At 36.4% G+C, this 26856-nt stretch overlaps 1 long non-coding RNA gene across 1 annotated transcript; it reads right to left on the bottom strand.

Moving 5' to 3' along the window:
* Positions 1–2039: 2039 nt before the first annotated feature.
* On the bottom strand, positions 2040–26588 carry LOC124107644 (uncharacterized). The gene is made up of 4 exons (XR_006856491.2): positions 26504–26588; positions 9401–9480; positions 2815–2968; positions 2040–2228 (listed from the first exon to the last, which is right to left on the bottom strand). It is a non-coding gene; the product is annotated as an uncharacterized LOC124107644 (long non-coding RNA).
* Between the last annotated feature and the right edge of the window lie 268 nt (positions 26589–26856).

The raw sequence follows: 26856 nt of genomic DNA, 5'->3' as shown, positions 1-26856 counted from the left end.
TCCCTCCTCTGGAATTCCCTCCTACCACACTTCCCCAACCAATCGGAACTCTCCGGGAGTCCAGGAGGAGCTCCAAAGTAGCAGAGAGCTCCAAAGTAGCAGGCAGAGGCAGTTGGCAGGGGTCTAATCTCCATTGAATGCACATCTTAACATAATCATTATCATCTCAATGGCTTGCTGGCATCACCTTTCAACCAAAAATGCCATGTGTCATTCCTACTTGGCTATGGCTCTCAGCAAACTCCCTTTTGTGATTAAAATATTTCACATCTTTTTAACTCTAGTGATTCTGATCAGATTAATATTGACCATAAGTTTAGGACTTGGGACAGGTCAGGTAGGAATTTTTTTTCATATCACTTAACATAAAGTTAGGCTTTAAACCAGACCTTACTTTGAAAATGTGTAATCATGGTATCATGAATCATTTATTCATTAAATTATATATGCATGAACATTTGTCAGTATGGTGGCAAGTGTGGGTCTGAACAATATCCAAATTATAACTTAGGTTGAACCTTTAGTCTTCTCAGAGTGATCTATTACTGTCCACATTTCACATTTGTGAAAATGAGGCACAAGGAGGTTAAGGCAGGAATTGTAGCTCTAACAGCCTAGTTTCCAGAGTGCTCAGCTTTAACAATTAATTCTCAACAAACAAACCCTTTTATTATTTTTATATTTTAATTGCCACTTCTATGACTATGGGCTTGATAAGCACACAGCATTTTCAACTAAAATGGCACAAGAAAGCGCAGGGCTGCCTTCTTACCAACTCTTTAAGAGATTCTTGGAAACATTTTGTTATGGACATGTTATTTTAAGACTAAAGTTTTAAAATATTGAACTATACAACTTAGAGTTATTTAAAATTCTTCCATCCCATATCATTATTAAAATGCTACAAAACTAAAATTCTCGTAGCTATATTTTACATATTGAGAGTGTTTTTCTGGATATATTAATTGGGGAAAATCTGTTATGTGAATAGGATAATACGTATTCCTTCATTGCTGAAACTTACAAATAATACATCTGGTTAAAACATCATAATAAAGTATTTTTACTTTAAAACTTTTTTTCTTGGCTCAAGGTGAAAAAGAGCAAGTTATTAAAATGACACATGAGAAATCTTTTTTTTTTTTTTTTTAAACGTAGCAATTTCTGACCACTAAAGGGAAGGGCAGAAAGAAGCTGCCCAGGGCAGCTCTGGGAGTGCCAGATCTGCAGATATTCAAGGACTGGTGGGTATACAAAGCCTCCTGTCCTAACCTGAGATTCTTACTTTTTGTATGCATTTCACTTTACAAAATTCAGTGTCAACAGAACCTAAAGATAAGAGCAATTCCACATGGGTATACTAGGATTTATGTAAGTAGTATCTCTGAGATTTCACATCTTTCCTCCCCAAATCCCAGGTGTTCACTCTCTACAACCTTTAGCTGTGACCAGGAGAAGCTGTTGGGTGGGCACTGGCCCAGATCTCACTTCCCTGTGTGTGGGGTTATTGAGATAAAGCCATAGAACACTCCAATGCCTTGCAAGAGATGCTATCTTCTCCAACAGCTGCAACCTTCCCTCCCCACACACTTCAGGGTGGGGCCTGAAGACCAGGAAAAGGATTCCTTCTAGCCAAAGCAATCAGCTCAAAGTGAATCAAGTCTGCACTGGCTCATGAGGACAATCTCCACTATACTATGTCAAGGGGAATAAGGCCCCATGTTCATTGGCTTAAGGTAAATAAGTCTGCATCTATAATGGCTCAAAGTGAGCAAATATATATAGTGAGCAGGAAAGGGAGGCACTGTGGTCCAGGCCTTGGAGAGGTTGGCTGCTGGGCTCTGACCCTTGCCTTGAGGCCTTTCAAAAAAAAAAAAAAAAAAGTCTGCCTTTTTGAAACATTTGCAACATCAATTTTATTATAAAATTTGTGAAGAAAAATTAAGAATAAATTTCTTCCAAAGCATTGGAGAGAGAACAAAGCGGAGGGCAGAGGGAACTGTCCCAAGGAAAATTCTCTATGATGTGTATCACAGATGGTTGCCCAGGAGACTCCTGGTGAATGCAGATGAGCTGCTGCCTGGAATCCATGCAGAGAGGCCTGAGCCAGTTGGCACACCTCACGCCCACACCATGATATCAGCATCCACAGAGCTCAGGGTCTTCTGCCTGTCTGTTGGTTCTGTCTGGGCTGGGCATTTCCACTGGAACCACCCTGTTTCTGGACACTAGCCAACAGAAGCAGAATATGCAGCAGAGTTGCTTGGTGCATTTGATGATTCTCCTCCTCAGCATCTTTAAACCCCTGCTGCTGTGATGGGGTTGCCCTGTGGAGGTCCCTTAGGAGGATGAGCTGCTGGGCACAGGGTGAGGCTGGAAGCTAGGCTGTGGGGCATGTCCTCATGGAGGAAGCTGAGAGGAATGTCAAGCATGCTGGCACTTCCAGCAGCCTTCTGCTGGGCTGCCGGGCTTCCTCAGGCTGCTTTTGCTTATAGGGCAAAGGAAGGGCAGGTTCACTAGAACACTTCTTGGGGCAGACCCTGGGAGAATCCATAGGGCCTGGGCCATGCAGGGACTTCACCTGGTGTACACATGCCTCCCGCTGGGTTCTCTGGTGCTTGAGGATGACCATTCATGATAGCATGGTCAAATTTCCCACTGGCCGTGGACACCCAGGTATCTTTATAGGGGTAGTAATTCATCTCAATCATGATTTTTATAATTGTGAGATGCAGAAACTTGGGGTGTGCCTCACTAGAAGGACTGGGCAAACCATTTTCCTCACCCTGGCTCAGCCCTGGGTGCCCTCATTACCTGCTGTATGGTGGGCCTCTGCATGGGATCCACTGTCAGGATTTCATTGATGAGGCTCTGTATTCCCTTGACACATGAGGGTGAATGTCATATTTACCCTTCATGATCAGCTTCTTCAGCTGCTTTCTGCTTGCTGCCATAAATGGGCATCTCCCTGTGAGCATAAAATAGAGAATGACACCCAGAGTCCAGACATCTGCCAGGAGGCCCTCATATTCCTTCCCCTGGGCAACTTTAGGGACAAGGTATAAGAGAGTGCCCCAGACCCTCTTCAGCACCTCTCTAGCTGTGAATCTGGTGCTCAAGCCTAAGTTGATTAGTTTGACACTGCTGCTGGCATCCACCATCACATTCTCTGCCTTGAAGTCAAGGTGCACAATACCCTGCTGGTGACAGTACTGCACAGCTTGCAAGATCTGCCTGAGCTATCTGTGGGCTTCCTCCTCCTGCATGCCATCAAGTTCCAGGATGAAGTCCATAGCCGTCCTCCATCTTCATGCTCTACGACAATGTAGATACAGTCAATGGTCTCAATGACCTGGAAGAGCTGGATCGTATTTTGGTGGTCCAAGGCCTTCATCATATCCAGTTCAGAGAACAAGGGGAAGTTGGAAGCTACTTTTGACAAAACCTTCACCACAGCCTCTGTCCCAGTGAACAGATGGCTGGCAAGTTTCACCTGGATGAAGCCCCCTTCCGCAGTGTCCTGCAGGACCCTATAATGGTTCGTGATGGCAGGTTTATAGCAGGAGCTCTGCCCCTGCAGTGCTACACTACTCTGAATACTCTTACTGCTCATCCTAAACTGGAACAAGGATGATAGCTTAAAATATATAATAATACACCAAAACAGAAAAAAAGCAAAAAATAAAAAATAATCCAAATTAAAAAAAAAAAAAAAAAACACTATTCAAAGACCACAACTACCAGCCACTAGCCACCAACCACCACCAAACATACTAACTATCTGTGCATCCAACTGGTGACCACCAAGAGTTTCCTGTTCTTATGGACAAAAACCCAGCTGCAGCCACTCACTTATATGCCTGCCATTTGAAATTCCCTCACAATGGCTTCTTGAAGGTCAGAACAAGAAATGACCCAGTTACACCTGGGCATAACCCCCAGTGGTCATCTCACTTTTGGGCCTCCAGGACCTTTTCTACTATCATAGTAAGAATAAGAAAGGGCACTGGAAGGTCTTGTGCTTTAGTGGGTCATAGAAATCGATATTTTCTTGCTTAGAAATTAAAATTCGTAGGCTACTTCAGAGATCTTTTCAAGTCTGAAAACCTGTAAAAATCTGGCTTTGAAATACCTCATCGTATCTACGCTCAAGTTTTCTGTTTCATTGCTGCCCTGAACCAAGGAGCTTTTCACCACTGGGCCCTTGCCTCATGATGGACTGCATCACCTTGGGCAGAGCAATGGAGTCAGCTGTCTAGGAACTGAGACCTCTGAACTGTTAGCCCCAGAGAAGCTTTTCCTCCTCCAAGTTGTTCTTATTGGGTGCTTTGGTCACAGAGACAAAAAACTACCTAAAACACAGCCACACACCATACACTCAGCTTGACAAATGTGTGTGTGTGTGTGTGTGTGTGCAGTTCTGGGAAATAAACCAAGTCCTTGCACATGTTGAAGAAGCTCTCTTAAACCAGAGCATGCAATAAACAAGAGCCTGGAAGTTGGTCCCCACTAGATGTGCTCTGTGAAAGGAGAGTCCTTCAGGTTGCACTGAAGAACATTATATAGGGAACTCAGATCTTGATGAAGAAAAAAAGATCCCTGGTAAAGCGAATTCATGACAATCATTAAAGCTAGTACAGCTTATGTTTTCTATAAGATGTAAGAGAATAAGGTATAAAAACACCTCAGTTTTATTCTATGGTTTTGAATAAATACTATATATATATCACTGTAACATTAATAACTGAGGGGGAGGGGTTGGGGAGAGGTTGGGAGAGACTTACAGCAGCTGCATCTGTATCCTGCTGAAGTCCTGTTGCTACAGATTCACACCAGAGTGGCATCTCTTTCTCATTTTCAGTGCAACCCCCATGGAAACCTCAAAGCATATCGGAGAGCATACCCAAAATGAGAAGTAAGGGAATTGAAATATTTCACTACAATCATCAATAGGAGGGAAGATAATCATATAACAAAGCAGGTTACATTGAATCAAAGATTGTGCTGATCTCCTTATAAGGATGCAATGCACACTGGACTAGGGCCCACCCAGTTGTCCTTATAAGGACACACGCCATCATGATCCAAAGGCCCCACCCTGATCTCCCTATAAGGACACAAAGCACACTGAACCAAGGGCCTTGCCCTGATCTACTTATAAGGACTCAAACTACACTGAAACAAGGGCCATGATAAAATTCAAAGTCCTGCTCATGTCAAAACTTCTACAGAAGTTATAGAAGTGCTATAAGCACTTCTCCTAGCCTATGAACTATCTTAAGTGAGAAAAGGGACTGGATCTTATTTAATTTTGTATTCCCTGTGCCTAGTAGAGAACATAACACCTAGGAGTTTTTCACTTAATGTCAATGATTTTTGGCTGACTGGGTGGGTGGATGGATGGACAAATACATAGATTGACAGATAAATGAGTAGTTGGAGGCTTGGATGGATAGAGGAAGGAAGGATGAATAGTTAAATGTCTGGTTGTGATACCATCTTTAAATCAGAACAGGGTGCTGAAACCCAAGAAACACTAAGGCAAGAGCAAAAAGTAAATTTCACTTAAGAGTGAGAGAGTGAGAGACAGACAGAAAGACACTGAGACTCCTCCAGATAAGTAGAAAATCTAGTGAAAATCTAATAAGATCAATAATGAGTATATAAGGCCATAATTAAGTCTCCCATCTTAAAAAAAAAAAAAAAAACATCATCTAGACCTAATGGCTTTACAACTGAATTGTACAAAACACTTAAAGAATTAATTCCAATTCTACTTAAACTATTTCAAAAATTTGAAATGAAAACACATGATTAAACTATTTTCATAAAGCCAGCAGAACATTGATACCCAAACAAAAGGAAGATAAAACAACAAAAATATAGACTCTGTTTTAATCTTTTTGCATTGCTATGACCAAAATATCTGTGAAGGATAATTTAGAAGAGGGAAGGTTTATTTTGGCTCACAATTTTAGAGGTCTTTCTTTGTCCATAGACAGCTGATGCCATGGCTCTGGGCCTACAGTAAAGCAGAACAACATGGTCTATGGCATGGCAGAGGAAAGCTGATACATGACAGATTAATGGGGTAGGGGATGCAGGGAAGTTGAGCCATTCTAAGGCACACTGCCAGTAACCCACCTCCTCCAGCTACCCCCTCCAGCCTAAGGTAATCACCCACTCAGAACATTCAACTTAGAATGGACTGATTGGGTTATAGCTCTCACAATCTCATTTTACCTCTGAATATTACTGCATTAACACAGGAAATTTGGGGAGAAACTTCATATCCAATCCATAACAGACACATATCCCTTATTTACACAGGTATAAAAGTCCTCAAAAATACTAGTAAACTGAATTCAGCCCCACATTCAAATCAACACATACCATGATTGGATGGGATGCATCCCAGGGATTCAAGGAGGGCTCAAAAAACTCAAATCAATAAAAAACAATATGACACATCAAAACACACATGATAAATTTAATATAGGAGCTCTAAATATGATTGAACATTCCTTTATGATAAAAATCTCACAAATTAAAAATGAACATAGTTCAGAATGTTAGTGACTATACATGAATAATACATAGCCAACATCATACTAGTAAAAAAAAAGGTGAAAATATTTCCTCTAAAATAAAAAACACAATAAGATGTCCACTTTCATTCCTGTTATTTAATATAGTAATGAAAGTTTCAATAGATACAATCTGGAAAGAGACAGAAATCAAAGGCATCCAAATTGGAAAGGAAGAATTTAAATTACCAGTCTTTTCTGATGACATGATTCCATACATAGAAGGACTCACATACTCTATCAAAAAACTGTTACAATTTATGAATAAATTTGGTAATGTTCCTGGATGCAAAATCAACATGCAAAAACTGTAGCATATTTGTACAAGTATAACAAATTTGCTGACAATTAAGGAATCAGTTCTATTCAAAATAATAACAATGAAATCTTGAGGGATATACTTAAGAAAATGAATGATCTCTACCATGAAAATTATAAAACACTGATGAAATAAATAATAGAGGACACAAAAAAATGGAAACATAGCTGGACAAGATATGGCATGCCTATAATCCCAGCAGCTCAGGAGGCTGAGGCAGGAGAATCTTGAGTTCAAAGCCTCAGCAAAATGAGGCACTAAGCAACTCAGTGAGACCCTGTTTCTAATAAAATACAAAATGGGGCTGAGGATATGGCTCAGTGGTCGAGTGTCCCTGAGTTCAATCCCCAGTACACCCCCAAAAATACAAAAACATACTGTGTTCATTGATAAAAAAAAGAATCAATATTTTCACATAAGCATACTACCCAAGCAATCTATACATGAAATGTAATTGATATGCAATACTTCCATCACAGAAATAGAAAACTATTTTAAAATTCAAAGACCCAAAGGAGCCAACAAGATTCTCCAGAAAGGAAAATAAGAGCCAAACAAAACCAAAACCCCTTAATGATAGAGCCATCAAAATGTTTAATTTCAAAACACTACTAAGTTATATTAACTAAAACAACATGGTACTGGTATAAAATTAGACACATAGTCCAATGAAACAGAATACAGAAAACAGAAAACAGAAATTTAGCCAAAATTATAGAGCCAACCAATTTTTTTTTTTTTTTAACGAAGGCATCAAGAATATGTAGTGGAAAAATGGCAAATTTCAATAAATATGCTGGCACCATTGGGTATGCACATGCAAAAGAATGGAACTAGATTCTTTTCTCTCTCTACATTCAAAATGGATCAAAGATCTCAATGTTAAAGCTCAACAGTATGAATACTACAAAAAAAATCAAAAGTGAAATACTTAAAGACCTTGGTGCGGGCAATGATTTTTTAGGTAGTACCACAAAAGCTCAGGTAACAAAAACAAAAATAAACAAGTAGGATTACATTACATTAAGAAGCTTCTGCACAGAAAAAGAAATAATCAACAGAACTAAGGCATGGTGTCTGCCTTTAATCCCATCGTCTCCAGGGGCTAAAGCAGGAGGACTGTTCAAAGCCAACCTCAGCAACTTAGAAAGGACCTGTCTCAAAGTTGAGTTGAGACAGGTTGAGTTCCCCTGGGTTCAATCTGTGGGGGGGAAAAAAAGAACAAGGAGTAGGAGAAAATATTTAAAACTAATCATCTGATAAGAGATTGATCTCCAGAATATATAAATGATCTCAAAAAGCTGAATATCATCAAAAACCAATACAATTAAAACAGAGTTAAAGAATTAAAATACACTTCTCAAAAGAAGATATATAAATGGCCAAGGAGTACATGAGAGAATGTTTATTCTCAGTATTCATCATGGACATATAAATTTAAAAAATGAGATATTACCTTACCCTGGCTACCATGACTCTCATCAAAAAGGCAAAATATGGCAAATGCTCAGGTGGTTGTCAAGAAAAAAAAATATCTTACACCATTGGTGGCAATGTAAATTAGTACAGCCACAATGGAAAACAGAATGGAGATTTCCTAGAAAATCTAACACTAGAATTATTATGTGATCCAGTGATTCCACTAATGGGTATATACCTAAAGGAGATGAAATCATTATACTAAAAAGATTTTTGCACTCCAATGTTTATTGCATCACTATTTATCATAGCTAAAATATGCAATCCCCCCCATTACCTTCAGTGCCTGAATGAGTAAAGAAAATGTGGTATATATGTAAAGTAGAATACTATTCATCCATTAAAAAGAATGAAATCCTGCCATTACAGCAACATGGAAGGAAATGGAAGTTGTTATGTTAAGTGAAATAAGTAAATGTAGAAGGACAAATAGCACAAATTCTCATTCATTTATGGAAACCAAGAAATAATTCTTATAGAAGAATCATATGGAATTATGGCCACTAGAGATTGGGGAAGGCAGGGGACGTTGGGACAGAATGAAGTTGAAAAGGGGCACCAAAACACAGAGTAGAGGAATTCATTAAGGCTCTATTCTCACATAGGTATCAGTTAAAACAATATGACATATTTCAAAATAACTAGAAGAGTATAAAATTCCCGATACATAAAGTGATAAATGTTTTAAAAGATGGAAATACTTACTGTTCTGATGTGATTATTAGACATTGTATACACCTATTGAAGTACCCAATCAAAATGTGCAAATATCATGTATCAAGAAGAAAATTCAATGATGAATTCCTTACTAATGAAGGCTTATGCAGCAGTAAGAAATACTAAGTTTTGTGGGTTTAAATAACTTTTAACTTTTATGTGTTAAGTGTATATCTATTTTAAAATACCATGGTTTTATAGTCCTGTTTTTCTTATTTGAATCAATCAATTTTAGATGGATAGTCCTCAATTTTCAAATTCAAAATTATTATTAGCACTTGAGGTCAGGAATACTAACCTTTTGTTATAGGCTTATGTCATCAACAGCTGGACAACTGCATCTCTGTGAGTCTCCCAGGTTCATAGAGGGGAATCAAGCTGAAGATGGAATCTACAGTTACACAAATGTCAGCAAGAATCTCAAAACATGTTCACAAAAACCCTTCTGCAACTCCTACAAGTTGAGAGTGTTGACATCATATGGATAGTTTTGCATGAAAACTTACTGATAAGATTACATAATTTCCTTGACAACAAATTAAAAAAACCCCGAAAACGTAAATGTTTTCAAAGTCCATTATTGAGAAAGTGAAAGAATAGCTTGCAGAATTGGAGAAATTATTTTCAAGTTATATTTCTGATAGAGGTTCAATATGCAGAATATAAAAAGAGCTCTTCTAACTCAACAAAAAATGAATAATCCATTTAAGAAATGGACCCAGTATTTAAATACACATTTTCCCAAAAGATAGCACAAATAGCCAATAAGCACATTAAAATATACTCAACCTCATTAATCATGAGATAAATAGAAGTCAAAGCTATGATGAGAAACTACTTCAAACTTATCTGGACAGGAATCATCATAATCATCATAAGATAATGAACCTTAGAGAAGTTCTTGGGGAACTAGAAACCTTATATATTGATTTTGGGTATATAAGATAGTTTAGTCTCTGGGGGAAAGTGGTATGACAGTTCATCCTCTAACAGCCTGTTATGGATAAAGTTATTGTGTTTCCTCCAATATTCATATATTGAAATATTAATCCCTTATGTAATGACATTAGGAGTCGGGACCTTTGGCCAGTGATCAGCTTAATGTCCTTATAAAGAGCTCTCAGACTTCTGCTTTCCTCCTTGTACCATGTGGGGACAGAGAGAAAAGTGACCATGTATAAATCCTTGAATTAACACCAAATCTAATGTCCCCTTGATCTTGGACTTCTCATACTCTCAAATCATAAAAATCAAATTTCTTTTGTTTATAAACCATCTAGTTAGTGGTATTTTGTTATATCATCCTGAATTATCATTTACCCAGGACATCCATTTCTAAGTATATTCCCATTAGAATTGAAAAATAAGGACCCATGATTTGGAAACATTATGGTAAGTGATATATGCCAGGTACAAAAATACAAAGAATGTGTCTTATTATATCTTATTATATTCATGTCTACTTACATGAAATATGTAGAAAAGGTAAATCTATATAAAGAAAGAGGTTATCAGAACTTGAGAGTCTTCAATGGGGAAATAGGGGACTGGGAAGTGATTGCTTATTGGTTACAGAGTTCCTCTTAGGTAATGAAAACATTCTAGAAGTGACAGTAGTGATATTTAAAAAAATATTGTGAGTGCAATTAATGTCAATGAATTGTACACTTAAAAATTGTTAAAATTGTCAATTTTACATATATTTTACTTCAATAAAAACATTAAAACATCTTATTATGTTTAGTGCATTTTAATTTACTGTATCTACTTGTATAAGCATAACTATGCCAGAAAATCAAATAATATAATCATTACTGTCTGAAAAAATGTGAATAATGACAAAAACTTTATTTAGTACTACAATTTTTACAGATACTATTTTAAGAATTCTATCATTATAAATAATTCCTTACTCACCAGTACCCTGTGTGAAGTAGTAATAATTATTGGTTTAATCACTTAACAGTTGAGGAAACTAAGGGACAGGGGGTTAGGCAATGTATTCAAGGTACAGTAGATAATAAAGGATTAAGCCGAACAACAATTTCCAGAAGCCTGGTTCCAGATATCCTCCTTACCACCAGTCTGGGCCGTTTTGACATTTTGTACTTAATTTTCTCATCAAAAAGTAAAGTGTAACTGGTCAGACCCAGGCAAGGAAATGCCCGTTCACAAGTGATTTAAATTCTTTTCAATTCTTTCATTTCAAGACAAGTTTATTATGCTGTCTACCAATTCTCCCTGGGACTGATTTAATTGTTCCTACTACTAGTTTTTATTAATATGTGGTGAGTTGTTATCGGTAGACTTGCATTCAAACTCTACATGTCATGTCTCATTTTCAATCTGCCACTTGAAAATTGCTATATAGTCAGCTTAACTCTAAAGAGCGATGATGCTGAAAAGACCATTAGAACATAGAATATGTTACTGACAGAGGCTTTCCTCTCCTTTATGTACTGACTGTCACAGTGGTCAGTCATCTCCACAGTGACAGAAGGGTAGGTAATACTGCTGTTGGAGCCAGGCATAGTGATGCATGCCTATAATAATCCCAGTGGCTCAGGAGCCTGAGGCATGATTATAACAAGTTCAAAGGCAGCCTGGGCAACTAAGCAAGACTCTGTTTCAAAATAAAACAAAAAACAATAGGATGCAGCATTGTGGTAGATTGCCCCACAGTTCAATCTATAGTACCACACACAAATGTGCACACACACACACACACACACACACACAATTGCTGGAAGGAATAAGACCCATTCTCTGTCAGTCATGTCTGTGTCCTCAGCACAGGGCACCGTGCTTGGCATGTTAAGTGCTCAGAACACTTTTGTTATATGAATGAATAATGGAATGGCACACATACTACTAAGTAATTTTCCAAAAACTCCCTAACGTGTACTAATTCACTATGGAACATCATAGGAAAACAGCAAACTGAGTTGTGCACCTTATGTGCCTGTGCTGTACTGGGGTGTGAGTTTTACTACATTTCCAGAAGTCCCCAAACACCACGAGTCTACTTAATGTTGTTCCCACTTTATATTTCATATATTTAAATTTGAATGATTTGATAATCCAAAATACAACACTAGACATGAAGAAGAATGAGGAGAATAAATCATTTCTGGCCAGCGTGGAGGAAGTGATTTCTATGTTCTCAATATTTATTGAACACATCTAAGCAGAGTTAGAACTCTATTGAAGCTGAGAAGGTGAAGCACGCAGGGAGCAGAATTCAAAGAGGCATTTGCTGTCAGGTCTGTGCAAAGACAGGGCTGGCACTGAAATAAACCTGAAGGTAGGGTTTCCTGACATTTGCACCACAGATGCCTCTCTTGCCCTGAGCATAAAGTATAAAAATGGCAGCACTGGAGACAAGATGATTGAATAGACAGTCCATGGGCATGAATCTCAGCATCAAGGCAGCCAAGGAGAAACTGTTTTTCAAGGAAAATGAGAGAGGAAGAACTCTGAAAATTAGCAAAGAAATGGCAGGAACCCCGAGGAGCATCAGAAGGGCAACTGAGTTAAAAGAACAAAGCAATTCACAACTTTAATGCTAGCTACCAATACAGATCCAGAGAATCTGATACTGTCAGCAAAAGGTAAGTGAGACAGTGCCAGAAACCATATCATAGCAGGAGATTTTCAGACCTAACTACAGAATCCCGTGGTCCTTAAAGACTTTAAATCCAATTTGGGGAGCTCTCTGGTCTAAAAGTGACTTCTATGCTATAAAGACATAGTTGTCTTTAATATAAGACATAGTTGTCTTTAACTTCTATGTTATAAAGACATAGTTGTCTTTAAATCCAATTTGGGGAGCTCTCTGGTCTAAAAGTGACTTCTGTGCTATAAAGACAGTTGACAACCTCCCTAGTCCCTATCATTCAAACTATAAGAACAACTTCTAGATGCCATGGGATTGTGGGACCTGGCTATGGGACCTGTAACCAAATCCTTGACCAAGCCAGGACATTGGGTTGGTGAACATCTCCTTCAACATCATGCAGCTTCAGACAAGTGATTGCCTTAGGCACCAGCCAGAATCACACTTGTGCTTACCATGCAAACCTAGGGAAGGTGTATTTCCCAGTCCACAAATTTGGGATTGCAAACCGCTGTTGCAAAGGATCTGTCCATTGGAATCTAACAAAGCCCCCAGCTAAGTCCCACAACTCCAAGAAAGCATTTACCAGTAGTTCCAAACCCTGCCTACACATGGCCTAGCTTGATTCTAGACACAGTTTCAGAGCACTGATTTCATCTATATATGTCCACTGAAAGCTGGGGAATCTCTGAGTTATGTCCTGTAGTTTCAAGAATATGGTTACCACTTGCCATAACCAAGGTGATACTTGCTACTTCAGTGGGAATTGGGAAATTCCCTTTTCCAGCCCTTGACCTTAGGATCACAATTGCTGGTGCAAAAAGCTTGACCATCACTCAAGTTTCTCCTTGGGGATGAGAAGTGGGGCTCATTAGTATTCTTCAGGTCCAAGATTTTAACTGCTTATTCCAAAAGTCTTTCCATATTAGAGTGTGATATACACTATCTTGGAACATTCCTGCCCCTGCCCTGTAGCTCTAGCTACATATACCAAAGCCACAAATACTAGCACTCTTTTTGTGCTCAACCTCTCAGACCTAGGGAAGCTTGTCTCCCATATCCCATATCAAAGAGCATGGATTCCAGGACCACAAGCCTAAACATTATTTTCACATGCCCCAGAATACCAAGGAAATATGTTCCCCATAATCATGTATTTCTGACCACTACATCTGGTTGCAAATGCTCCAGTACCACTTGTATGCTTTCCCCTGGGACATTGGAGAAGATGTTATCAATGATGAAAATGGAGACAATATTGATAATCCATTTCATAAAACGTAGCAGTAAATTTGCCACATATTCAAAGAAATGTGAACATTCAGATTCAAGCAGCTGAAAGGATCCCAAGCAGATACAACCAAAATAGATCTTCACCAAAGTATAACATAGTCAAAATTTCAAAAGTACATGAAATATAGAGAATCCAAAACAGCAAGAATAAAGCACATAACAGAAGGATCATAAGATCTACAGAAGGTTTCAAAGAAGAAATCATATAGGCCAAAAGAAAATGGGATGGTGATTTCAAAATAGTGAAAGAAGAAAGGTGCTAATCAAAAATACTATACCCAGTGAAATTATCCTTTGAAATTAAAATGAAATAAAGTTTTTTCAGATAAGCAGAAACTAAGACAATTCAAAACTATCAGACTGTGCCCATAAGAAATACTTAAAGGAGTCCTGCACTTGAAAGTAAAGGATGATAACTACCTTCTCAAAAATACATGAATAAACAAAATTCTATGAAAGAAAAAGAGAAAAGAAGTAAAACTTAGTAAGACAGGAAATTAAAAAATCACACAAATGAATAATAAAAGAGGCATAAAAGAGCCGAAAATATACAAATCAAACAGAATACAATTAACAAAATAACAAAGGGAGTTCATACATTTTAATAATAGTCTTTAAAGAGATTAAATTCACCAATCAAAAGACACATACTAGCTGAGTGGATAAAAGAAAAAAGCCAAACTATGTGCTGTGTATGAGGAACTAATTTCATTAGTAGAGATAAAAATAGAGTAAAAGGGAAGTCTCAGAAAAAAATATACCATGTAAATGGAACTAAAAGTTAGTAGGGTTAGCTATACTCATATCAAATATAACAGACATTAAATTAAAAAAAAACACTACAGAAACAAAGAAGGTCATTAGATATTGATAAAAGAATCCAGTTAAAAGGAGAGATAACAATTGCAAATATATATACCCAACAGAACTATACAAATATACAAAACCAATATTTCTAGATCTAAAGGTGAAATAAATTATAATACAATAATAGTAGCCTACCCTAAAGGGGAAATCCAAAAAGTCTAGAAACTAATGAAAATTTCCCAAAGTGTGGGAAAGAGCAAAAAAAGCAGAACTGAGATGGAAGTTTATAGTAATAAAAATTATTGGAGAAAGAACAATCTCACATAAACAAACTAGCAATGCAGTTCAATGGCATAGAACTGCAAGAACAAACCAAAATTAGAAGGAAAAAAATAAAAATAAAATATCTTAAATAAATTCAACACTAACAACATGAAAGATCAGTGAAACAAAGAGGTTTGTAAAGTATAAACAAAATTGACTAAACTTAAGGTCAACTATTCAAGAAAGGCAGAAACACAAATAAACAAAATCAGGTATGAAAAAGGAGACAATACAACCAATATCACAGAAATAAAGAAAATCAAAAGAAATTAATCTGAATAGTTGTATACTAAGAAATGGAAAGCTGGGAGGAATTTAGAACTTTCTGAACACATAAAACCTACAAAAATTAAATAAAGAGGAAATAGAAAATCTAACCAGACCAATAGTGAGTAATTCGATTAAAAATCTCCCATAGAAAAATGTCCAGAACCGAATGGATTTGCAGCTGACTTAGACAAAATATTTAACAAATTAATTGTATTTTTACTGTTAAACTTTTTCAAAAATTTGAAATGACATCACTGTTCCAAACATTTTTTTTCATAAGGCCAGCATTATATTGTTACCAGGACCAGAGAAAAATGTGACAAAAACAACAAAATATTGACTTACGAACACTGATGTAAATGTTCTCAATAAAGTATGAACAAACTGAGTTTAGAAGTATATAAAAATTATCTTATACCATGATCAGGTGTGATCTATCCCAGGAATGCAAGATTGGTTTAACATTCTTAAATCAATAAATATTATACAACTCATCAACCCATCAAAAAACACATGATTATTTCAATAGATGGTGAAAAAGCATTAGCTAAGATTCAAAATCTCTTCATTATAAATACACTAAAAAAGTAGGTATAGAGAGAACATACCTCAAAATATCAAAAATAATACATGAACAAATCATACCATTTTATAACACTATTAAGGAAAAGATAAAAGCATTTCCACTAAGATTAAGCAACAAAGGAAGAAAGTCCACATTCATTACTCTCATTTAATATAAAAATGGAAGTCTTAGTACAAACATTCAGGTGAGATACAGAAATAAATTTTGTAGTCAAAATTGGAAAGAATAGAATAGTTTAAATTACCTATGTTGGCAAATGTTATAATCCTATAAATAGAAAAATTATAATATTTCATCAAAATGCTCTTTGAACTTATAACAATTCAATAATGTTGTGTGGTACAAAATCAACCTACAAAATTAGTAACATGTTTGTATACCAAAAATATATTTGCTGAACAAGAAATTAAAGAGGAAATTCCATTTAAAATACCTACAAATTTTTTTAGTAATTTATTTATTCAAGGAAGCAAATTATCTCTACAATGTCATTAATAATCTTCTGAATAAAGGAATTATAGAGGATATAAAAATATGGAAAGATACCATATGCTCATTGATCAGAAGAATCAACATTGTTAACATGATTATCCAAAGTTATCTATAGACTCAATGGAAATCTTATTAAAATTCTAATGGCTTTCTTCACAAAAATAGTTTAAAAGAACTCTAAAATTCATACTGAACTATAAAGGAACCAGAATAGCTAAAGAGATCTTGAGCCCCTTCCCTCGCAAAAGCTGGAAGCACCATGACTGACTTCAAAACATATTACAAAGGTATATTAATCAAAATAGCATGGTACTGAGACAGGGGCAACAGACAGGTAGTCAGCATAGATAAAAAATAATTGTGCCAGAAAGAGGGAGGCTAACACTGGGGTTGCAGCTCAGTGATAGAGCACTTGCCTAGCATATGTGAGGCACTGGGTTTGATCCTCAACACCACATAAAAATAAATAAATAAAACAAAACTATTGTGTATATCTACTAAAATAAATATATGAGAAAAAGAAAGATGGGGGCTAATTATCAAAGAAAAGGAAATGGAATGCTAATAGTTCCAGAGCACTTCCCCCCTCTCAACAAGTTACCAACACCTCTAGGAAACTGCTGCTCCAACACAAGGAGTTGCTAATGAGTCTGCTCTGGGCACTTCTTTTTCTGCCTTTTGGGCAGGTATGGAGGATAGAGAGAAGTATCCCTCCACCCACCTCCAGCAGCTCTTTTCCTGCCTTTTGGGCACATAGGAAGGATAGGAGGTGGGGTGAACCTGAGGTCTATAAAGGAGCAAGACACTCACCCCTCCCACAGATACCAGCTCTGAGTCCTCTTCTTTCCAGAGAAGTCTAACGTCCCTGTTCTGTTCCTTAAATAAAGCTATTCTTACCTTCAGTTAGTTGTGGGAGGCCATCCTCACACTTGATTTGAGTTACCTCCCTGGCTGGGTGAGAGGCACTTAGGCACAGCTGTGTCAGAGCTTTCCCCACCCTTCTCCAGGTCTGAGGGCTTGTCCATGCAGAGGCGTGTCTGGCCCCTATCCCAAGACCCAATCGTCGCCCCTGACCTTGGGATGCTGTCTCCCTTAATCTTCATTGGATGGGATTTTCCCCCAGAATTTTTTGTTCCCCAATAAAAGTCCACTCTCTGGCATGTTCTCTCTCTCTCTAGCCTCTTCAGTAAACCTTATTACCACAATAGGTGGCTGGAGGCTGGAGCTAGGAGGAGCCATCCTGGAGCTGGTTTAAAGATAATTAGAGTCTTGTCTCTTTAATTTAAAACTCCCTAGCGGTTTCTCATGTCTCAAACCTTCATTCATGAAGCCGCTGTGGGTCTCGGGCTAAAGTTAGTCTTCAACACGGAGAATAGGGACCTGATCCTGATTTCCAAGATTGGTATCAGTACTTGCCTAAAAACAGACACATAAACCCACAGAACAGAATACAGAAGTCTGAAGCTTTCAGAATTAACAGAGCAACTGATTTCTAACAAAGCCACCAAGAATATAGAGTGGAGAAAAGAAAGTCTTCAGTAGTTGTGCTGCCTCATTGGGTATGCATATGGAGAAAAATGAAACTAGATCCTTTCCTCTACCATACACAAAAATTCACTCTAAGTGGATTAAAACTAAATGTTAAATCTGAAATAATGGAATTGCTACGGGAAAACAGAGGGGAAAACAGAAGAGACTGGTATAGGCAATGATGATTTAGTTAGAATCACAAAGTCACAGGCAACAAAAGTAAAATTAGGAGGGATTACATAAATAACTAAGAAACATCTCACACCAAAGGAAATAATCAATAGAATTAAGACACAACCTACAGAAAACTAGTTGTCTGGCAAGCAATTGACACATAGAACATGCAAGTTACTTAAAAAGCTGAACACTGATAAAGAATATATATATATATATATATATATATATATATATATATATATATATATATATATATAATTAAAATGGACTAAATAATTAAACAGAAACTTCTCCAAAAGAAGACATGAAGATGGCCAGCTAGTACTTGAAAAAATGTTCAAGTTCATTAATCATCAGGGAAATGCAAGTCAAAACCACATTGATAGATCACCTCACTGTGTTAGAATGGTTATTATCAAAGAGACAAAAAAAGGTTGGTGAAATGTGGGTAATGGAACTCATGTACAGTTAATGGCAATATAAATTGGTACAGCTGTTATGGAGTACAGTATTGAGATACTTAAAAAAACTAAATCTAAACTTACCATATTATCCAGCAATTCTACTACTGGGAAAATATGCAAAAGAGTTTAAATCATTATACATGAAGATATTTGTACTAGCTGGCCATCTAGTAACACCCAGTTTTATAGCACTCTTATTTGTATGGAATTACCCAATTACAATAGCTAAAATGTGTATTAAATCGAGATTCCCTTCAGTGGATAAACAATAAAGAAAATTTTGTTTGTGTGCACAATAGAATATTTTTCAGCCATAAAAGTGATTGAATATCATGATTCACAGCAACAACAAGTCAGCCACAGAAAGACAAATACCACATGTTATCGCTCGTTTGTGAAAACTATTCAGTCAACTTTGTAGAAGACAATGGAATACTGGTCTAGAGATTGGAAGAATAGAAGAATAGAGGGAAGTGGGAAGAGAATGTATTTGTCTAAAGGGCACCATATCACAGAGTGGATAAATTACTTGTTCTTCTTTAGCACAGTAGTGTAACTATACGTTTAAACAAAGTATGGTATATTTTAAAATGACTGGCAGAGTACAAGATTCACAGCATATAAAATGGATTAAATGGATTAAATTTAAGAGATGGAAGTGCTTATGGTACTGGTTTATTATAATATATATATATATATATATATATATATATATATATATATACACATATATATATATCCACCTCTATGATAGCATATAGAGCATATGTAGATATGCTAATATCTTTCATAACATATATATATATATATTTATTCATATATATATATATATATATATATATATATTTGAAATTGCTATAATGTATCATAGAGGTGGTTATTATGCCTCAATGATAAAAATAAAACAAAGGCAAAATTGGGACTAACAAGAAGCAGTTTACAACACATTGCAAATGGAAATGTAAAGTGCATTTGAAAGGAAAAAGACATCCTTTAATTATTGTAAAAGCCACTTCTGTGCACTTGCTTCTCAAAAAGTCAACAAGTGTGTCAGGTAGTACTATAGTTATAGTCCAGGAAGAACTTTACTTTTCAGGAAGATGAGGTGCAAGAGAACAATAAACCTGGAGGGAACTAAATTAATGCTGTCTTTTAAAGAAGTCTGAAATCTGAAGAAAAAAATTGATTGTAGTACAAACTTTTAAGTTTGTGTAACTACTGACTGCTCTGCTGTCACGTGATAGAGCCTCCCTTTTAAGAGTGTTTTAAGTATGTTCTATAGAAGAACTTTCACTGTTTTAAAATATTTAAAATCATTATAAATTATTAGATAACACTATTTATACATTGAAAAAATAATTGATGAGTAGAGCTGAAATGACTAATAGTAAATCACATTATTCACAGTGCAGTGAATAATGTCCACATTTTGCCCAAATACCCTCGGAAGCCAGTTTATTCTTATGCTGTAACCATCCCCCATGCTGTCATCCCATTTACCAGCTTTACCACCCTTCCTCTTTACTTTTGTTTCCCACAGCTAGTATATGCCTCTCTCTGCAAATAGCTGAACTTGGATGCTGGTTTTGCTATATTCTTCCACATAGAAAGTGTAGAGAATCCAGGAGTCCCTGCCTCCTTGCTCTTTGCAAGCAGATGGGGGGAAGATTTCACTTCTTGACATGCTTTCCACAGTTCTCATGGCTGACTTGCCTTTGTCTTATGGGAAGACATTCTTCACCCTCTCTGCAGTCTAATCATTCCAGTATGATCATCAGGCCCCTTTATTTCTTCTGGTGGAAACAATGCTTCCTACTCCTACACCTCAATAGGATCACAGGGACTCATCTGCAAAGTCACACCTAAAAATTAACTTTCCTTCGGAAACCTTCCAACCTCAAAATTTGGGATTAGAAATACTTCTGTCATAATCCTAAACTGCTTCTACTTCCCTGACATATTTATCTATCTTCCTATCTATGTATCTATCTATGTATCTATGTATCTATCTATCTATATATCTGATTTTAAGGACAACTTCTTGATGACTTGTTTTTTGTTTGTTTGTTTTTAATAACTTTATTTATTTTTTTATGTGGTGCTGAGGATTGAACCCAGTGTTTCCCAGATGCTAGGCAAGCACTCTATCACTGAACCGCAACCCTCGTCTGACAAACTTATTTATTAATCTTCTGATTCTACATATTCAGTTTATTTTCCTAACAACTAGTCTGAAAACTGTGAGAGTAAACAGTTGAACAGGGAAATTAATTTGATCAATTCATATTTCAGTTATAAATATAAATCACTCACATAGTATCTTATTTTTTATGCATATGCATATCCACTAGTCTCTATACACTAATTGTATTGTTATGAAAGATATTAGCATATCTACATATGCTCTCTTCTCTAAAAGAATTCCAAACTATTTTAGGATTCAAAACTTACAGGCACAAAAAAGCAAGTGTTTAAAGATAACTTTTCTATTGATTTTTCTAGAAGGTCATCAGTTAAAATGTAACAAAAAAATGCATGCTTATTCACAGAAATTATTTTTTTAACTTAGGTCAATGCTTGGCAAAAATACAAAAAGAGTTGTTCTATCCTTTCTCTCAATGTAAGTGGTATCTATTCAAACATTTTAAAATCAGGTTGGGTGGAATTCTCTCCATAAATATTCAGTAAATATTCTGTGAATATAAAATGTCTTTCAGATAAAGTCAGAAGGTATTTTAATTTTTCTCTGAAGCAGAATTTGCAAAATGATAGAATCTCACAGCAGTCTCCAGGAAAATCATCATAAGGGGTTATTTATTGGTAGCTGTCTTGTATTCTACATAGCAGTGCAGGACTTGGGAAATTTAAATTAGAAAAAAATAGAAAACGAAGACTAGGATGTGTTCTTGTTCGTTATTCATCTCTGTGGTTGATGATAAATGAACCATGTACATGAACCTTGGGATTGTCCAGCCAAAGGCATGGAAAGGGAAGTGACTGTTAAAAACTGGATTCCACATTGGTCAATGTTTGCCCTACAGGGTTCTCAAACTCTGGTGCTAGGTAGTTCCCGAAAGCATGCGAACGTACACACACACACACACACACACACACATAAGAGGCCTGATGCAGAAAAGCAAAATCTACTCAGTACTGCTGATGAAAAGTACATCAGGTGCATCAGCTCCCAGAGGAGCTGGTTGCTTCAGAGATGTCTAGAACAAAAATAAGCCTAAAAGATGTGAGTTGGGGTCGAAACTTCTCCAGTATGGTTGGCTTGAAAGAGACAGGTGTGAATATTTGTCACAAACGTGCTTTTTTTCCCCCTATTAACCTTCTATGCTTTTCTTTGAGGAAAAGAAAAAAATGAATTTTATTGCTTTGCTAACAAAGGAGAAACACAGAGGACTCCTGTCCCAGAGGCTGTGATTCTATACATCAGCAGGAACAGAGGCTTTTAAAGAAGTTTCTCAAGGGCTAACTACATTCCACATGTTCTCTGTTGAGTTGACAATCGCTTGTTAATTTGGAAGAGAGTCATTTCTGAGATCTTCTGGTATCATCCCTAAAATCTATATTACTTTGTTCCTATTGGTGGGTACTCATGCAAGAACAGATCAATTTACCTAAGATGGGAAAGAAAGGTAATTTTGTTTCCCCTGAGATGCAGGAAGAGATTAGGGTGGTTCAGGGAGAGAGAAAGTGAAAAAAAATGTCCATTAAAAAAAATAGTTGTAGTGGCAGAGTAGATAGGGTTATATTAAAAGCATAGAATGGACCAATGTTATAATTCTCCACTGTCAATTTTTACATTCCATTTCTATGGAAAAATGAACAACAACATCTCCAAGCTGCTTCCTGTTGAAAACAGGGCAAAGTTGGGGGAAGTAACTCAAAGTCCTTGTTCTTTATCAGGTGGGGCATGGAGAGTTAGGGGTATTCAGCATCAGAGCAGTTCAGAGGTTCATAGTGGTAGATGGCAGGTGAGTGGACAAGGCACGCATAGGGCAGAGATCATGCTAAGGCAACAATAAACAAGACAACAAAGCATTACTTTTTTGTAAACAACTATCACAAAAGCAATTAATATTTCAGTTTCTGAAAATCATGAAGACAGTAAATCATAATCATATCAGTGAAAAGAAGGTCAAGTTTATCAATGTAGGAGGTTAGGATGTTTTGTAGGTGTATAACATTAGGCTCAAATTCATTCAGGACAAACTTGCAACTCATTATTATTAGGCATTTCCACACAAGAACCCTTCCTTTATAGCCTCTGGCTTTACTTAATTTTGGTAGGACTGACACAAGTGTACATCTTAAGTTACATTAAAATAAGTGTTGGCGAGGATGTGGGTGAAAAGGCACACTAATATATTGCTGGTGGAACTGCAAATTGATGCAACCAATATGGAAAGTAGTATGGAGTTTTTTAAAAAACTGAGAATGGAACCACCATATAACCCATCTATCCCGCTCCTTGATTTACACATAAAGGATTTTAAAACAGCATACTACGGGGACATAGCCACACCAATATTTATAGCAGAACAATTCACAATACCTAAATTGTGGAACCAACCTAGATGCCCTTAAATATATGATTAAATAAAGAAAATGTGATATATACACACAATGGAGTATTACTCAGCATTAAAAGAGAATAAAATCATGGCATTTTCAGATAAATGGATGGAGTTGGTGAATATAATGCTAAGCGAATTAAGCCAATCCCAAAAAACCAAATGTCAAATGCTTCCTCTGATATAAGATGCTGATTTATAATGGGAATAGGGGGAACATGGGAGGAATAGATGAACTCTAGATAGGGCAAAGGGGAGGGAGAGGAAGAAAGGGAACATGAGGGTAGAAAAGACAGTGGAATGACATGGACACCATTGCCCTAAGTACATCTATGAAGACATGAATGGTGTGATTCTACTTTGTGTACAATCAGAGACATAAAAAAGTGCTCTATATGTGTAATATAAGTTGAATTGCATTTTGCTGTCATATATAACACATTAGAATAAATAAAAGAAAAAGAAAACATACAAAGCATGATAAAATCATAATCTAAAAAAATGGTTTTCCTTTTAAATGTCCATGTGGAACTATAGGCTATACTCTCCTGCCAGGTATTTAAGACCTAGTGAGTCAAAACTGACTCTTGTTCTTATTTCCTCTTAAGAATCAGCTGATATTTCTCAGAGATACCTTTGGGGGATGCTCTTGCTCCTTTAGCTGTCCTCTACCAGTGGTGATATCTACCAGGATGGGTCAGGGTCTTGCTACCATTATATGGCTTCTCTTAGAAGCATCAGGGACATTTCCTTCTCCAATGACCTTCTTCTTTGCAGAATGTACACTGGTTGGCTTCCTGTTCTCTAGGGTCCTCTTGATCTCTCTGATCAGCAGATTGGATGACTCACCAGAGTTTCAGGGCCCAAAGAGTGGTCTCATCATTCTCTTCATACTGGCTGACCATAGAGAGCAAGGGCCAAAATATTGGCTGCGTTTCCCTTGGCCCTTTAATTTCCTTGAATTTAGTCTCCAAGTTTTGGGTTTTAAAAACTCAGAAGGCCAGTTTCACCAGTCTTAAAGTGGGAGTAACAGGTTATAACGTCAATATCTATAATAACTTCAGTTACCTCTTTCATTTAATTGGGGTAATATTAGTAATGGAAGCCAGCATTATATCCTCTCTGTCCTATATGGCTTATCTCAAATTAACTCACGTTGTTAATGGGAGCAATACCTCTGCAAAATACAAACAGGCAACATTTATAAAGTTTACAAGTGAAATAAAAAATGAAGTTAACACAACAAAAAAAAAATTCAATTTGTGTAATAGGTGGTGAAGTAAGAAAAATGATTTTTATACTCTTAAATCTTTACTTAGTTATATATTATACCCTTGTTTGTTTTTGATTACAGTAATCTTTACAAAAAAAATCAATCTTCTGAACACAAGTTGAAATGAGATGAAATCTAGCCTATTTTGAAGCCATTCTAATATGGATTAAGGTGGGAGGCAGAGCCTTATCTCAGGTAAGGTGGGGCTCTTGACAAACAACACAATACAACATTACATCTGAAACATGAATCAAACAAAGATTAAGAAAGATTTTAACTTTCTTTTTGTGGAAAAAGTGGCAAAATGCTTCCATGTTTTATAATGTCACCTCTAAGCAACTCAGGTTCTCCTTGTTACCTTACAGAAATGCATTTAAATTCCAATTCCAGTGTGAAGAGTAACACAAAATATTATATATAATTTATTCACAACAGCTTACTCTATCCAGCTATAAACATCATCAAATGACATGAATAAATGCCAATCAAATTTGTTATTTAAATACAGTTCAGAGACTATTGCTACAGATAATTTTAGTTTGAAGAACAACAATTTGACAAAGTGCTCTCCTAATCTCTATATTTAACTAAGTTTAAATTTGAAAGTACAATTTAGAATCCATAGTGTATGGTAAAAATAATTTCAGGTCTGCATGTGTTAGCAAAACTCAGATAACCTTAAATCTCTTATACATTAAAGAAACAGAGTTAATAATCAGAAATTGACTTAGTCAAAGCAAATAGTTATGACAGTTCTTCAAATGATAGTGTAGCCCTTCTATATCAGATGTAATGTATAAAAGAGAGCGCTCATTGGTCATCTTGCCAGTAAACTTTTATTTTTATAAACTTTTACATAACTTAGACAAGGCTAAGACAGATATAGTTTTTAGATGCATACATAAACCTAGACACATATATTTTGGGTGTGTATTGTTATAAACTAAATAAGAGTCATTTGTTTAATCAGTTACAGAGTAATAATATAAGACTTTAAAACAGGAATAAACCCTAATTCCTTTAAGACTCAGTTTCCCAAGTAATAAAACCTAAAAAAAAAAAATTTAAAAATTATCTCAATAGATTAGAGAAGATCAGTGTTTCAGGTCCTGCTTCTATCAGTACATCAAATTTCAAGTCATTTTGACTTTGCTAATCATAACGAATTTAATCACAAACAAAATCTTTTTGAGATTTACGTTTCACAAACTTTCTGTGAAAGTTTTTTAAATATTCACAATTTGTTTACATCCTTAGTTTTGTCCTCTTTCACCTTCGACTTTAGCACAAAAAGATTACTTTGCCAGGAAAAATACTTTCTCATCCAAAAATATATTTTTTTAAACCTTGTAATTTTCTGTACTAAAATATATATCCATACCTATAACTTTCTTTTATCTTTAGTTTTGGACACTTTCTTAATTCATAAACTGACTTAATCCTTATGAATGGTATCTGTGAATTTAACATATATAACAAGTTTTATCCCAGAAGAGTGTTGGACAATCTGCCATTTACAAAAAGTGTGCCTTCATATTTTTTCTCCCAGGTTGCTTTAAGGAGTTGGAGCACAGGATATTTTTGAGCTTGACCTGTCTCGCCTTTTCATTATCACAATGCCATCAATATTAAGTGAGTTCCCCACTCTCAATTTTACCCAGAGTCTCCTTTTGGCCTTTTGCTTCTACTAGGCCCATTGATATGCAGTGGAGAAGGCCCTTTCCATCCTTTTCTTTAGGCTTCCTTGAAGATCCCTTTGTGAAATCTGCCTACAAAACCTGGTTGGCCTTAGTTTCTGTCTTTTTTTTTTCTTTTCTGGGTACCGTTGTTTACCCTATCAGGCATCTACTTTGATGGGATACTGTTATAGCAAGAATTGCTTTGCCCCAATGATAGCTATATCCTGGCCACATGGGGATCCTGTCAGATCTTAAAGGATAGAATAGCCCTGTCCACAGGTCATACACTGACAGTGCTGGAACCTACCTCAATCTTTGTGGACCACAGCTTCCACTCCCACCAGGGCAAAGGGGATGAAAGGCAGGGTAGAGGCCAGGTTCTCTATGACCATTTTTCTAGAGTTCAGCCAGTTTTTCTGGTATTTTCTTTTTACTTTTTTTTTTTTTTTTCCAGCCTAGGGCTCGTGTCCTTGACCCACAGTGAGATGATCGATTGGCAGCTGCCTGGGGCCAGGCTGAGAAACACTGCTAGGAGTGCCAGCACTAGGTTTAATAGATTTAAATCTTTTTAAAGTTTAAACCTTTCTTCTGGTTGTCCTGCTATCCTTGCACAGCAGAGGCTGAGCCTTTTGGCACCTTCAACTTAGTGCCTGACTGTTC

The sequence above is a fragment of the Marmota monax genome, unplaced genomic scaffold (genome assembly GCF_021218885.2).
Source record: "Marmota monax isolate L192 unplaced genomic scaffold, Marmota_monax_Labrador192_F-V1.1 WCK01_AAM20220418_F8-fsc00097, whole genome shotgun sequence".
NCBI classification, from domain to species: domain Eukaryota; kingdom Metazoa; phylum Chordata; class Mammalia; order Rodentia; family Sciuridae; genus Marmota; species Marmota monax.
Note: the sequence above shows the minus strand (reverse complement) of the source record. Positions and strands in the feature narration are given on the sequence as shown.